Genomic DNA, 15,068 nt, shown 5'->3' with positions numbered 1-15,068 from the left:
AAGAATTTACAGCTTCTGGAACAGGGGAAAATAAGCATTGAAGAGGAGAAGCTAATCTTGGTTGGAAAGGTACCCATGGAGGTGATGGTGCTCAAGACATCGGAGAAGAAAAGCGCCTAAGACGTCTGGTCCCTGGCTATGGGAGCAGCAATTTGACACTGACTTAAGTTTTCTTTTCTGTGTTGCAAGCTCTTTACCATATCTTTAAATTTTCAGCTCAGACTTAATTACTGCAACTAGTTTGTCTTAGTTTCTAGTATTAAAAAAAAAACACTTAGAATAAAAATTTAGAAAAAATATTTTAATGTAACAGGTTAAGCATGACTTCTGAATTTTTCCTTAAATTTAAGGATGAAATGTAAAGTATGTGAGAACCTTAAAGATGAATGAGGGAGTCACAGATTAGAAGTTGGGTGGAGAATGACTTCATTTTAAGAAAAAAAAAAAAAGGCAGAGAATAATCTTTGGGGTATAATAAAAGAAAGAACTCTTAGTGACAAAGGAGCTCTTGGTGGCTTTGGAGAGTGAGAATTTGAATGAGGTTTAAAAATCCTCTTATTCAGAAGAAGTGTAATATAATAATACAAACAATAAATCATTTAATGACTAAGTAGTCTGTCCATTCTTGAATTAAGCTCTTAACAATCCTCGCAAAGAATCCTGTGAGATACCTTATTATACCCGTTTCATAGAGAAGAAAACTGAATCTTGGAAAAGCAACACTCATGCCTTAACCTCAGTATCTACTCAGCAACATTTGCTGTAGTAATGCGAGGGCCATACTGGTTGGTTTTCTTGAAAAGAACATGGAGTCATTCTGGATTTTTCCATAAGACATTATCATCTCAGGTCCTTTAAAAAAATAAGAGGAGAAATATATATATAATATATTACACAATTATATACATATATAACTGCTTCTAGCACTATTTGGAATAAGGTTGTGATACACGAATGACTATAAATATATAAATGATGTTATTTGGTCTATCAATTGAAATATTATATTTCCTATAATTAAGCTTAAGAAAACTATACCACTGTATCAGTGGTAAAACAGAATAAAATGGTAAGAAACAATTCAAAACTATTTTTAGACAATGATTAATATTTGGTGAAATATTATCTTTACATAAACATGGAAAACACAAGAAAGGGAACAGGCCGATAGTTTTATAGTTTTATCCTCTTTCTCAAAATGTTCCTTTATGTTATAACGTTTGCATAATAAATAAACATATGCATAGGCATCAGTTCAGATCCTCTGAGAAGAGATCCATCGGGAGAATGCCTATAAAGGATGAAGATGAAGACCCAGGGTAGGCAGGCAGAGGTTTTAGACAGTGATACAATTCCGACACCTGTGAAAAGAAGGAGAGTGGGGAAGGAAGGAGGGTTGGTAGGAAGAATCTCAGGCTGCTATGTCATTCTAAGAAAATTTGGACCATACTAATGGGGCGTTCTTCAGTTCCAGTCACCCATTGGAAGAGTCTCATGTTTGGCAGGAACACGCCTGGGCACTCACTGGCATTCTTTGCCAGAGAAACAACCCAGGGGAAGTGTCGCTTCAGCGTGAACGTAGTGATGGATCTGAAAGGGCAGCTGGGGCTCTCACTCACCTGTTCCCCAGCTGAAGACCTGAGCTGTGCAGTCATGGCCACAGTGGGCATATACATTATAAAATTTGTGCTGCTTCTTCTAGCGTAGTTTTTTCCTTTATATCTTAGACCTATTACTACCATGATTACGCTCCACCCCAATGCTTCTGGGTCTATGTTCCTTTCTCCGACACTTTCAATCAAAATTAGCAATAGTATAGTATATTGTGTGCCAGTGATTTTCTATTCTCTGAAGTTTTTTGTCCTGTGACCTGATATCTTAATTGAAATGGTATGTCATTTATTAAAAATGACAATTCCCTAAGCCTATCCAAAAGAGATTTGGGAAAAGAACCACCGAGTCAACTGGAAAAGAAAAAAAATGTAAAAAAAAAAATCAAGAAATCAGCTGGAAATAGCCCATGTCAAGGGCTTAGGAAGCCCACAATGTAGGGAGGAAAACATCTGTCTCCTATTATATCCAAACTCTGATATTTCCAGTTTACAGAAATCTCTTTCTTTCACTATTTTCAGGTAAGGGAGAATTTCTATGCTCCTTGAGTTCTGTAATAATCTCCTGCCAGTAATCCTGGTTTCAGGAAAGTGACGTAGAAAGCACATTACATATCACAAGCTATTATTTCTTTAAATCTGATAAGGCGGCTCATCCACATGCACACGATTTCTCTTCTCCCCTCTGAATAGGGAATGACCCGTAATGAAGAGGGGAACCCCACAAGCTTTTTAATCTAAAACTCACCTTAAATACCTGCCAAGTATCTTAAAATACTAGATGCAAAAAGCAAATGTAATCATTTTCTCCTTCTTTTAATTATTATTCACTTTAGAGAAATATTTCCTACTTAAAATAATCCTAATCGATGGTCGAATAACTAGTCTTCTTTCTTAGTTAGATTGTATCAAATAGAGACAGAAGCTCTGCAGTTCCCGACACCAGAAAAGCCCATCCAGGGAAATTAGCCAATTTCTAGGACCAGGTGAAGGGACATGGGTCAAATTAGTCATATACCTGAATGATCTGTGAACCTCCAAGTGTTTATAAATGTATGCTAAGAAAAAAGTCATTATCTGCCAATGGATTTGGTCCACTCCAAAAGGGAAATATGCACTGGCATGCTCAAGTGACAGTAGTTGCCCTTCCACTTGATACACCAATGATGTCACACAATGTCCAACATTGTTCTTTGATAAAGGAAGTTGCCAGTTGCTCACTATGCTTTCTCTTTAAGCATAACATTTGCTGTTAATTTTGAAGGTAGTTTTACAAGCTTCTTGACAATAATGTGACTTGTGCCTGTTTTTGTGGTGAGAAATGAAACCTCAGTGGTGCCACCTGTAGCTTTTGTCTGTTTCCTTCATTTAGAAAATGTTGATTGATTTGCCAGAGAGGTCACTATGCAGTTCTGTGGAAACAATTCATAAGAGAAGAATTCAAGCCACTGCTTATCCAAGTTCATAATAGAGAGAACAATGGGAATTAGGAGAAAGGGAAGAAATGTGCAAATTGCCCATATTTCAGTTCAATTTTTCTTTTTCAGCTGCTTGTACAAGGTCTTCACACTTGCAAGTTCACTTGTCATTGTCAAGTTCGAATGTACAGACTCCATGTTCACTGGAGTCCTGGGCACTCTTTGTGTATATAGCACAATTTTTGCTTGTAAATACTATTTTCATCACAGCTTTTATATTTCATCTAATTAATTTTATAGGTTGATTCATCTTTGAGAATTACGGTACAATGCCAATAAATAGCACCTATCAAAAAATGAAAAATTATAAAATATAAACTAGAATGAAGATGACCTGGAAAGTGTATTAGTTGAGTTAAACTTTCCCCTCTTATCTGAAACCATAACGTTAAGCGTGACTTACTAGCCAATGTGGTCCTTGCAGTGCATGCTCAGCCTTTAAGAACGGAACTATTAAAAATGTAAGTGGATGTCTATTAACATCACAAAGAATCTTACATCTCAATGTTGTTAAATGTGTATGAAAAAAAGATTGTGTCGTATTTTCTTCTTTAGAGAATAAAACTTTTGTGTCGCTTTTGATAGAACAACTGGAACAACCATTGGCCCGAGACTCCTGTTTCAGTAGTACTGCTGTAGAGCAATTGCTAATCTTGGACACTTCATGTATTAAGAAAAAAAGTGGCCCAGAATAGGGATTTAAAACTTTTTTCTTAGCAGATGCATCACTTAGACTACTTTTGGCTGCCTGATTAAAATGCATTAAACAATAGGAGCAGATTAAGAATTTTCACATAAAGACAAAGTCAGAAATAGGTTACATCAGGGTCTGTTCAAAAATTAGTGAAGACACAGCTCTGAGCTGCTCCTCTTGGCCTTTACTTCACTGGTTAGCGAGATGGCTATGCTGGCTGAGAGCATTCCATCCTCACAAGACATAGCCAAAGCTGGAAGAGGGGACAAAGCTCTCTCCTTACAAATCACTCTTTGTACCAGGGCAAAAAAATCTCTCGCAGAAGAATCCTAACAGATGTCCGTCTCTTTATATCTTCCTGACAATAACAGGATCATTTGTCTACACCAACCCAAATTACTGGCAAAGTAGGATGGGAGTATCCCAATTAGTTTAGGCCAATCATGACTCATCTCTTTTACTTGTGAACATTGTCCAGCAATAGCGGTAAAAAGCTGAAGTTCTTATACCAAAGAGAAATGGAGTTTGGCAAACAGCTTTCAGTGTAGGCAACGAAGTGTGTCTCCCACAGCAGACAGCAAGTTTTCAAATATTTTGTAGATACCCCAAATATAAAAATGCAACGTATGAAACAGATGAAAGCAGAGTCGCTTCAATGGAAGGAGAGTGTGGAAGGAGAGCGTGGAAGGAGCATGTGGACAGAGTCTCAGCTGCTCCATCAGCTCTTCTTCCCTGCTGTGGCTCCTGAGGCTTGTCTGCTCAACCCTGAGGTACACTTTGAAAACCACTGTCCTAGGAATTGAGTGACTACCCAGAGAATTAAATGGAAAACGCATTTGAGCAAATGAGATTCATCTCCAGAATGCAAAGATGGTTAACTTAGAAAGTGAGTTAATATATGTTGTCATATGTATATATAAATAAGAGAATGATAAAAACAAATTCCTGAGTAGCATTCCTTAGTGGAATATATAGAGCTGAATTCATCTTGAGATGACTTTTGTCCCTTTATATACTTTACATACAACAGCAAGTGACAAAAGGCAGATCCAAATCTCCATGTTGAAAGAGTAGAAGCATTCCTGAACAAGAGAAGCATATTTGGAACTAATTCATCTGGAAGACTGGTCTCTATAATTAGAAAACAGTATAATTCTATACATATCAGTGAGGAGGAGGTAAATTTTCTTATCTATAGATGATATCATTGACTAACTAGAATACTCAGATTCACGCTCTAAGAATAAATTTGACCTGAACCATGAATGACCCAAATGGAAGAATCCCCTTCCTTACTCTTTGAACTCTCTTTTCATCACCTTCTTAAGCACTCACGGACGGATATCTTTTAAAACATTACGAATTAATTGAATGAGTGGATATTTGTATAGCAAGACCTACTCAACCAGTTCTTAAAGCAATGACTTGCAGATAGGAAATGGTATTTGAGCTGATATTATTTTGGAGGCTCTTGCTACTGCCAGGGCAGGGACTAGAGTGATAGCAAAAAGATGGAGGACAATAACAAATTTGGGATATATCTGGAATGTGGGGTTTTCATAGTTTGTCCCCAAAGTATACTCTAAGACAAAGATTCAAGTGTAAGTAGTCTATTTGGAAGATAGGGGCCATACAAATGAGCACTGGGTAGTAAAATAAGGAAAGGAAGACAGTCAGTAATGGCGAGTTCTTAAACCAACTCCTAGAATAGGCAACCAGAACTACTGTCATGGGAAAATTTCAAGGAACATTTCAGAGTTATTCTACTGGCAGAGTTAGGGATCTGGAGTATTTATACACCAATTCCTGAGAGTCATTGGCTGAGGACTGCTGTGGAAAGGGTGGGAGAAGGTGATGCTATACCCTGAGGACCTCCAACTACTTCAAGTGTGGGCAGAATGGCCTTCCATGATTCCGAGGAAAGCCTCAGGCTTAGAGAGGCAGATACTAGCTGCTGAGACTTGATTGAAGCACACTGAAATGGAAGAGATGTTCGAGATCAGAGATGGGTGCAAGAGTTAATAAGGACTAGTGATAGATTGTACTGGGAAGTGAGGGACTAAGACAATTCAAGGGTTAGTCCTTGGCTACCATGTGACCATTGGGTTGATTATATCAAGATGGGGAGGATTGGTGGATGATCAATAATGTGACAAGCAAATCTGACAGAGGGACAGTCGTGTGGGGCTAAACACACATGACATAGCCCCAAGGAGACTCATAGAAATCTTTGTTGGCACTGTGAGAAGGGCTAAGATTTACTGAGGTCATGTGTGGCTTCCTATTATCATGATTTGAGTATTATTCAAAATATGATCTTATTCATAGCCACTGAAGAATGATACCTAGAAATACGATTTACATAATAACAAGATTGCTTGCAGTTTATAATCACCAGAATTCTGTAAACTACGGAGAGAAAGGAATACATAAGCTAGACGTGAACATCTATAAAATCAGCAGCAACATTCAATTTATCTGCCACACTGTAATCAAACTATATGACAGTGGCCCTCACATTTTCTTGGCTTCTCAGCAATCAAATGTTAAATTTGGCTTACCTCATGGGCATGATATCAAATTAAATTAAATCATTAAATTTAATAGTTTCAGTTGACATTCTTTGGGGTAATCTTCTAGAAAGAGGTAATCTTGAGGGCTGTGAAGCTGCTGCTTTACAACTTTTCAAATGAGGCCATAAAGCCCATGAAGTTGTCAACCATATCTGAAATATAAACCACTCATAGGCAGGAAAAACGAAAACAAAGGTTCTTCCCTCTAATAAAAACAAAAATCCTTGCCTGGGCCTCTCAGTCATGAAACAATCCAATTTACATGAAAAATAAATAAAAAAGAAAATACCACAGAATTTTCTAGCAATATCTTCAGCATAGCCTTGAAACACTGTCTCTAGTTATTTTCTCCTCTCCTCCTTTTCAATATATCAGCTGACAGCTAAAATTGGCCTACAAACCGCCTCTCATTTGACTCCTCTCTGACCCAATTCAGGCTCCCGAGTGGGGGAACAGAGAAGCAAAGCCAGCATTCGACATTTGTTTACTTCTTTGTGCCTCAGCACAAATGATACCACTAGAAAGTGTCTGGGGAATAATGTTTCTTTGTTATGGTGTAGCCTGCACACCTGCAGGGTCAGTGCTTGCATTGTTTTGTGGTTTTCTCATACGCCAGACCAGATGAGAAAGCAATTTTTGTTATTGCTTTGTGATACAATATGCCAACCTATTCTTATGCCCAGAAAATGGGAGTAGAAATGTGTGTGCCTCTAAGTGTGTATTTCCGAACTCTAGGCGGTTGTTCATTTTTTTCCTGTTTTACATTTTCTAGCAGATGTTGATTAGGAAAATTCTGGACTGAAACGTTCATCAAGTTGCTGTGGGATCCCATCAGTAAGTGCTGGTTTCACCATGATGCTATGAAAAGTTGCTTCTTTAAGAAAATTATTCAGAGAATTTTAATGAATTTTCCGCCATTCTGTGGGACTATTTTTCCCTAGTTTCTCTCTTTGTGGTTGACCAAATAGAAAAATTTTAAGCTGTAACAAAATTATCTGGAAAACTGCTATCAAAAGATTAGATTGAAAAAGTTGTTGATTTACTCATCTAATGAAGCAGTACGTATTTTGAACAGTGTACAGGCATATATGAGTACAAAATTTATTACCCAAAATACTGCAGTTTATTTTGAAGCTCACTGGACATGAACCAATTATAGTTAGTATGCTGAAGGCAATAATGGTAAATAAGAATCCAGAATTACTGTATTTCTGTGGACGACCATATAGTGTTCTACAAGGCCATCCTGATTATGGCACAGGGTACAGTGTGGGGTTCCAGGGGAAATACACAAGCACAATCCTCCCACTCTTATCAGCAGACAGAAATTAAATTTGGCTTACCTACCAGTGTTGGGATACAGTCTTATCCACTCCTAGAGTCTGAACATTTCCTTTCTGCATTTGATTTCCGTGCTGTAAATTACTTGCTTCTCGGGGGCACTGAGAATTAACAGTTGTCATATTTTTGGCAGTTTTGGAGAGGCACCAGGAAATACGATCTCCCATAATCTAGCATTGACTGCCAACATTTATACCAAGCATTTCATAAACAGTGAAACATCTATTTCATTCGTACCACTATTGGACTATCTTGGGCCTTAGGGACTTGTGGATCACAGATGTGACAGAAATCAGATTTCAATAGCTTTTGAAAGCAAAATGTTCCTTTTTATGGGTAGAAATTCCTAGTGTGTATTTCTATAACTCCTTATAAATGTTTTAAAAGACAAGTAGCAATTATTTGAAAGCAATTCTTGATTTTGCTGAGGATATTCAATACCTATGACCCTCTACTTTATTAGGAATTACTCTGCCTTTATGACATCATAAAGAAAAAATTCATAAGACGCAGTTGAATGTCGTAGCAGGGAAATGGGCTTGGCATCAGACAGAGCAAAGTGTAATTCTGGACTCTCACATTTAAGAGTTTCTTATCCTTGGGCAAGATACTTAAACTTTGAGAATTTTCAAACCTTCCAGTTTTTTAATCTGTTTTTAATATTTAACAAGTTTAAGAGGATGGTTAAATAACAATACGTGAAATCATCCCACGTACTGAAAGCGTCAAGTTCATGCATTGTAAAGACAGAATACAAATGGAATGTGTGCGCATGCGCGAGTACGCACGCCCTTCGCTGACGGCTACCGTTTCTGCATTTAAAGGAGAGGGTTGCCGCAGGACAGGTACTGCAGTTAGAAAAGGCAGGTACTGCAGTTAGAAAAGGCAGGGCCTGCGGCATAACCTGAAATGCAGTAGTGAGAACAGAGGGAACTAAACTGCTGTGTAGAATCAAGTTTAAGGAAAGAAGGAAGGGCATCTTTTTGAGCTCAAGATGTTACTTTCATGTAAAAATGATTTGAGGATTCCTGGGCGTGGGCTGGAGAGCTAGGAGACGGTGATCGCTGAAAGTGGGGACCTGATGAGACAGAAACAAAGGAGGCTCTGAATGAACCCCGGCCATAGCAACTGGAAGTAAGATGTGGCCTAGGGGATGCAGACAGCTGAAATTAATGATCTTCCTGTGATGAAGTTCAACATCTGGACTTTAGAAACAACCATGTCTGTTATGCAATTTTAATGATTTCCCATTGGATAATTTAATTAATTCCCTGCCACCGACCACCCTCTGGTGTTCAGTAAAGGTTTATCAACCACTAATTTCATGCTGCTCTTACATTAATGTAACCTTAAGGATTAAAGAGAAGGAGTTATGACCATGTTGGGACAGGGAGAGGGGTCCAGAGGACTGGATCACAAGGAAGATACAGCGCTGAGATGGCCAGGCGCTGTCGAAGAGTCCAAGAGCAGCTGGGATCAAAAATTCAGTGTCACAGACCACAAACATGATGTGAAAGCAACCTTGGAAATTTTCTAGCTATAGTTAAAAGAAGATCGAATGTCTTACATTTACATCAGGGTGAGACTCATCACTTTGTACATTAAAAACAAAGACAACCCCCAATTTCCCAATTTCAAGGGCATTCCAGTCATATAAAGTGTTAGTAAATTTAAATTTATAAAACTGGCTTGAATTAGCTCAGAAGTAAGAAACCAAAAAGCATCTGCAATTAAATTGACTTAATAGACCTCATTTGGTGCTATTCAAATATTGTGTTTCAAGGGTTAAGGATCCACGTATGAGGCAATTATATAGAAGGGGAAAGAAAAAGGAAACCAAATTATATTGAGCCCCTCCTGTGTGCCAGGCACCTTCGGTTGTCTCATTTTGTTCTTAAATGGCAGGGCAGGGATGAAAACCTGGGTCCTTCGACTGTCCCCGGCCTGCATTCCAGGTCTCCCCAGCTAACTAGCAACTTCCCGCATCAGAAAAGGGAGGCTAGTGATTCAGCATCAAAAGTGCACACGGATACTTTTAATCTATTATAATTGCTCCCAGAGAAGGAGAGTTTAACTTCATTTACGCAGCCTTAATTCTCCAGGAGCTACTAACATCCCTACTATATAAAATGTAATAAATTTTCCAGTTTAAAAACAGTGCTTCATCATTATGAAATACATTAGCAAACATTTATTAATATCTGAATTGCACATAATAATGATCGTATTTATAGAATACTTACTAAATGCCAGACGCTGTACTAAGTGCTTTACATAGATCACATCATTTAACGCCCAGAAAACCCATAAAGTCAGTATTATTATTTTCCCCATTTTACATTTGAGGACATTGAGAGTCAGAGGGTTTAAGTAATTTGCCAAAGGTCACACAACTAATAAGGCCACACTTAGATCAGGGAGTCCCAGTGGAGAGCTCACACTTTTAATCAACATACTATAACACGTCCCACATAAAGCTTTACTGGGTGCTGGGCACAAAGCCTAGACTCAGTCTTTCTTCTGTGAAGCAAAATCTACACCAAATAAAAGAAAAGTGGTATTTTGTAGATATTCACAAAAACATAGGGAACAGAAGAAAAGAAGAGAATGTGAGAGACCTGAGCTATTACAGAGTTCTCCATCTCCATGCCCCCGTGCTCCCCCAGCGACCATGTCTCTGCAAGAAGACTAGAGGAGATTACATAACTAGCCCAAGGTCACCCACCCAGAGCCAAGTGTCTCAACTTTCAGGCCAAAGGAACTTCCACTACATACCACCAGCCCTGATAGAACTTAGGTCCCTGCAGAAATCCAAACAGTAGATCATTTTTTCCAGAACTGTCTTCTTTTGGAGTTAACTTTGTTTTAGAGAAAGTTCCAGCAACCTTCGCTTTAGAAAAGTTTGTCAATGAAATTGGTGATTAATGGGGTCCTGATTTTCCTACGTACGTTTGTTAAAGAGAAAAACCGTAGGCCCAAAGTGGAGTCACTTGTGCTAAAGCCCATGACACCAAATCTAGATTTAATACCTAACCTAAGTGCAGTTGTAACTTTCCCCAGAAATGTAATCTTAATCAGCCAGTCTGGAATTTTCTGGTCAGCATCAATGAAGTAATCTGTCAAGTGGGCCTTCTCCATCCCCCAGAGGAAGAGGTAATCTGCTTGATAAAACCCTTGCTATTCCCTTCCCCCAAAGAGAATGAATCTTGGCTCAAAGTAACCCTTTCTTTTCTTTTGCTAATAGCTCCCTTACCCTGCTTCTTCCTATAAAACTTTCCATTTTGTACAACCCCTTGGAGCACCCTTCTACTTGCTGCATGGGATGCTGCATGACTCATGAATTGGGTAATAAAGCCAACTAGTTTTTCAACTTTACTCCATTGAATTTTGTTTTTCAACACTTTAATATAATTATAATTTTAATTTTAGGTCTTGACTTGCTTATGAAAGTGAATACAATGGTTCGTTTCTTTTTTCTCCTCCCAAGGTATGATTTTACGATACCAGGCTCTATTATCAACTCTATCAAGGCTCTAAATGGTATTATTGTGTTTAAAAAAAAGAAAATTCCCTCTGGAGTTACATTTTTACTTTTAGGTAAGATGGCAGTTTGATGCAAAGTTTGATTGAAAATCTTCTCCCCGTAATATTTAATAAGTTGGTACAGAATCTTTGTTGCACATTTAAAACTTGAGTCCTGGAGTATTTCTACTGGGGTCTGTGGGTCACGGAATCTGACTTTTCATTAAGGGTTCATCAGAGAATTGTTTAAGCTCATCCTACTTGCAGAGCTTCTGCACATGCAATATAACACCACCAGTAGAATGACCGTGGATATGGATAATAACTATTGGATATGATGTTATCCAACTAACCTTCCAAACTTAACAACCCTTATGTTATATTTCCTTTCATCTCCTGCATTTCTTGACATGTTACAAATCAATCCACACAGTAGGTTAAATATTCAGAAAGTGAAAGAATAAAAGGTACACTTCAATTTAATGAGGCTATTTTGTGCCTCTTTGGAGAGAAAGCAAGGTGGGGAAAAAAAAAGTAGACCATGTCTCCTCTAATGTCAAATACTAGAGATTGCTAATTGTCCTCTAAAATTCATACCCTCCTTCATCCAGAGTAACAAAGTTTAAGGTCACACTTGGCTGCCAATTTAGAGATAACATTTCTCAACCTTCCCTGAGGCTAGATGTGGTTAGGTGATTAAAGACAACAGGACTGAATATAAGTGATGTTTCTGGGTGATCTTCAACCTAAAACACAAGCCACTCACCCTGGAGTTCCTCTTCTTCCACTTTGTTCTGTAAAGTAGACACAACTGTGACCCAGCCTCAACTATGCAGAGCCACCATTCCAATCTGGATCATTCAACTCATGACTCTTAAATGAGAAAGAAAGAAATACTTACTCTGTATTTGAGGTTCATTGTCGTGTGAACTTAGTCTTTTCCCTAACTTTACTCTAACAATAAGGGGCTAACTCCTGAATTCCTGTAACCAATCAGGCATGTGCATGACTCACTATTTTTATCAAAAGTAATTATAATTTTTTTATGCAAAATTTAACTTTCTTTGGCATTGTTAAATAACTACATTCCATATCATATGTGAGAAATTAAAATGAGAGCAGAATGAATTATTCAAAGTTTATATTGTCATAAAATCACTCTTTCAACTACTCTAACGCTTTTACTGTCAAATGATCTCTTTACTCCATGTTAGTATAAAAAGAAGGATTTTTAAAAAAAAAAAAAAAAAAACAACACTACTCAGTAAATGAACCAAATTATTACTTTGACCAAATAAAAAGAAAAAGTGTAAAGGGAGAAACCTGTGATATTGCTCCAAACTATTAATTGTTTGTTTTTAAAAGATAAGTTTAAAATGACAAATTTTATTGAAGTAAAATCATTTGAAGCTCATCATTCATGTGAAAGTCTGAAAACTGTGCATGTAAGTCAATAAATATACCTAGTGGGAAACTGAAGCAGGACAAAGAAACTGATGCTGTAGCTTTGCCATGCTGATTTTATTAGCAGTAAAAGTTCTTACTTTTCTGCCTATCAGACTAAGAGGTTATTTTTGTAATTTTATACATGTAAAGAAATCAGACGTATATCATGAAAGTAACTAAAGCTAAACAATCCTACTATTGAGATTATTCAAAGGTAAACATTTCACCAAATAAGTAAAAAGGTCTTGATACTATGACACCATCAGGGTCACTTCAAGGTTAAAGGTGACTTTCTTATGTATGAATTTCAAAGGAAAAAATAAGTTATGCTCCACCCATGAAGTGTATTATCAACAAAGTATTCGTATTTTATCCAGATTTTTGTTTGATCTTTACCTGAATCAATATGGGAATGATGCCAAAACTCATACTCTCAAGTTCGTGTGACCGATCTGCAATAAGCCGATCACTGAGATGCTGGTGCTTGGAGACAGAGAAAGGTTTGTCTGAAGTGTCCAAAAGCAGAGGGCAGAAGGATAGGTTTTCTCAAATCTGCCTTAACAAAGAAGAAAGCAGGGAGTTCTATAGAGCTAAGGGGCTTGGTAGGAAGAGTTTTGGAGAGACAAAGGGGAAATCCATGTTTCTTTCACTCCAGATAAGCTCTTGGGCAATCAGACTTCTGGGCCTCAGTGGCAGCTTGGGCTGGTTACCTGGTGATCGAAACTTCCTTAGAGGCATTCTTTTTCCTCTGTAAAACAAGCTCGTAAATCCTTGAGACCCTTGAGTCACCCCTCAGGTTAAACAAGAAAATAGCAAATTAACATGATTAACTTATTTTCATCTGCCTCTGTGTTGGGAGCAAGGTTGAAGGGTAATCATGTTTTTATTGAATATTTATAGTAACCCTCAGGTACCCAGCTTCAGGAATAAGTTTACATGATTTTTAAAAATTGTTTGCTTGCTAGACAAACCAATCTGACTCCAAAATTGCCAAAGTGATGAGGCTGGCATAGATTAAAACTATGTAAGGAAGTAGAATAATATGCTGGTTGTAAGTTTCAATGCTGAACTAGTTGAACTTCAGTCCCACTACCTTCTTGCTGAATGATCTTGAGGAAGATTCATAGACACTCTATGCCTAAATATCTTCAATGATAAAATAGGCAGAATAATAGAAGTAATCTGTTGTGGTTGTGAAGGGAAATTTAATGAATTCCAATAGAGTTTAACACAATGCCTGGTCCACAGCTAGTTTTCAATAAATATTCCTTATTTTACTACCACTAACAATGTCTATTTATACCCCATTTCTCACATAAATTTCTAAAATAATGGTACCTTTTCAAAACTAGACTGATTATTACATCCAATAGAGGCCCTCTCATAATGTCACCAAAAACCTGAAAGAAAAGTAAGAAAGAATACTCCTGTTTTGTTTGATAGCAAGTTATGCTCAGAGGCTTAAGATGGGCTTTGCCAATAATTTACTTAACACAGATTCACTAAGGGAATTATAATAATGTCACAAGCCAATGGCATACAGGATAATGACTCTTAATAAGACAATAAAGAAATAGCATACTCCAAATCGATGATAGATTAATCACACTATTGCTTCAGGCTAAGGGGAGATGAAAGAAATAAAGTCCAAACTTAGTTTGAGTTACCTTTCCATGAATTGGTTCTTGGGAGAGTTGTCTTAGCCAACCAAGAGCTGACTTGCAGATGCTGGAACAAAGTGAAAGTCTCCTGTTGCTAGAGCACCTTGCCAGGGAAGGAAGGCACTGGTGTTGGTGGGCAAGATAATCTCCTTCATAGGCCACTGCATGGTTTTCACCACTGCTGGTAAAGAGTCACCTTACCCTGGCAGGAGCTAATGCCCCCAGGTCTTCGGAGAGCTATTAGCAAAGAGTTGCCTTCCCAGATCAACACTCTTGGGTAAGTCCTCACAAAGTTCTGGTATTTAAAGGCTAAATGTGCCAGAGCTATAGCTGCTTCTCCACATCTTCTTATCAATAAGCCCCAAGCAGTGCCCATCATCAGCTGCGCTACTGAGCGCTGATCCATGACAACAGATGTCGATGACAACATCCTGACGCAGCTTCTTCAATGTAAACAAGGCACTCTTAGATCAAAACAACTCCACTTAAGTCATAACAAGGAGTTGGAATCGTATCAAACCGATACACGACTACCACCCCTCCCCCGAAAAAACCCTAACAACAATGAAAACTAAAACTGACAGACACGATCATCCAAAAATCTACAGTAATCAGCATTCTTTGAAAAACACGTAAAGTTGGATTCATGAAATACTCCAGCTCATTCTCAAACAACTCGTCTGAGAAAATATGGTAAAACATGCAGCTTGGTTTTGCCTTCATCCTCTAGGCACTGCCTCAGA

At 37.9% G+C, this 15,068-nt stretch overlaps 1 long non-coding RNA gene across 2 annotated transcripts; it reads right to left on the bottom strand.

The window, feature by feature from the left end:
• Positions 1–283: 283 nt before the first annotated feature.
• LOC139083676 (uncharacterized) lies at positions 284–14,721 on the bottom strand. Of its 2 annotated transcripts, none has more exons than XR_011540586.1 (4): positions 14,332–14,721; positions 13,061–13,220; positions 11,985–12,091; positions 284–852 (listed from the first exon to the last, which is right to left on the bottom strand). It is a non-coding gene; the product is annotated as an uncharacterized lncRNA (long non-coding RNA). The 2 variants fall into 2 exon arrangements; XR_011540585.1 differs by having other exon boundaries at positions 13,061–13,216; positions 14,332–14,717.
• Positions 14,722–15,068: the final 347 nt, after the last annotated feature.

Source organism: Equus przewalskii, chromosome 5 (assembly GCF_037783145.1).
Source record: "Equus przewalskii isolate Varuska chromosome 5, EquPr2, whole genome shotgun sequence".
NCBI classification, from domain to species: domain Eukaryota; kingdom Metazoa; phylum Chordata; class Mammalia; order Perissodactyla; family Equidae; genus Equus; species Equus przewalskii.
The sequence above is the reverse complement of the archived record's forward strand: the minus strand, read 5'-3'. Positions and strand labels throughout refer to the sequence as shown.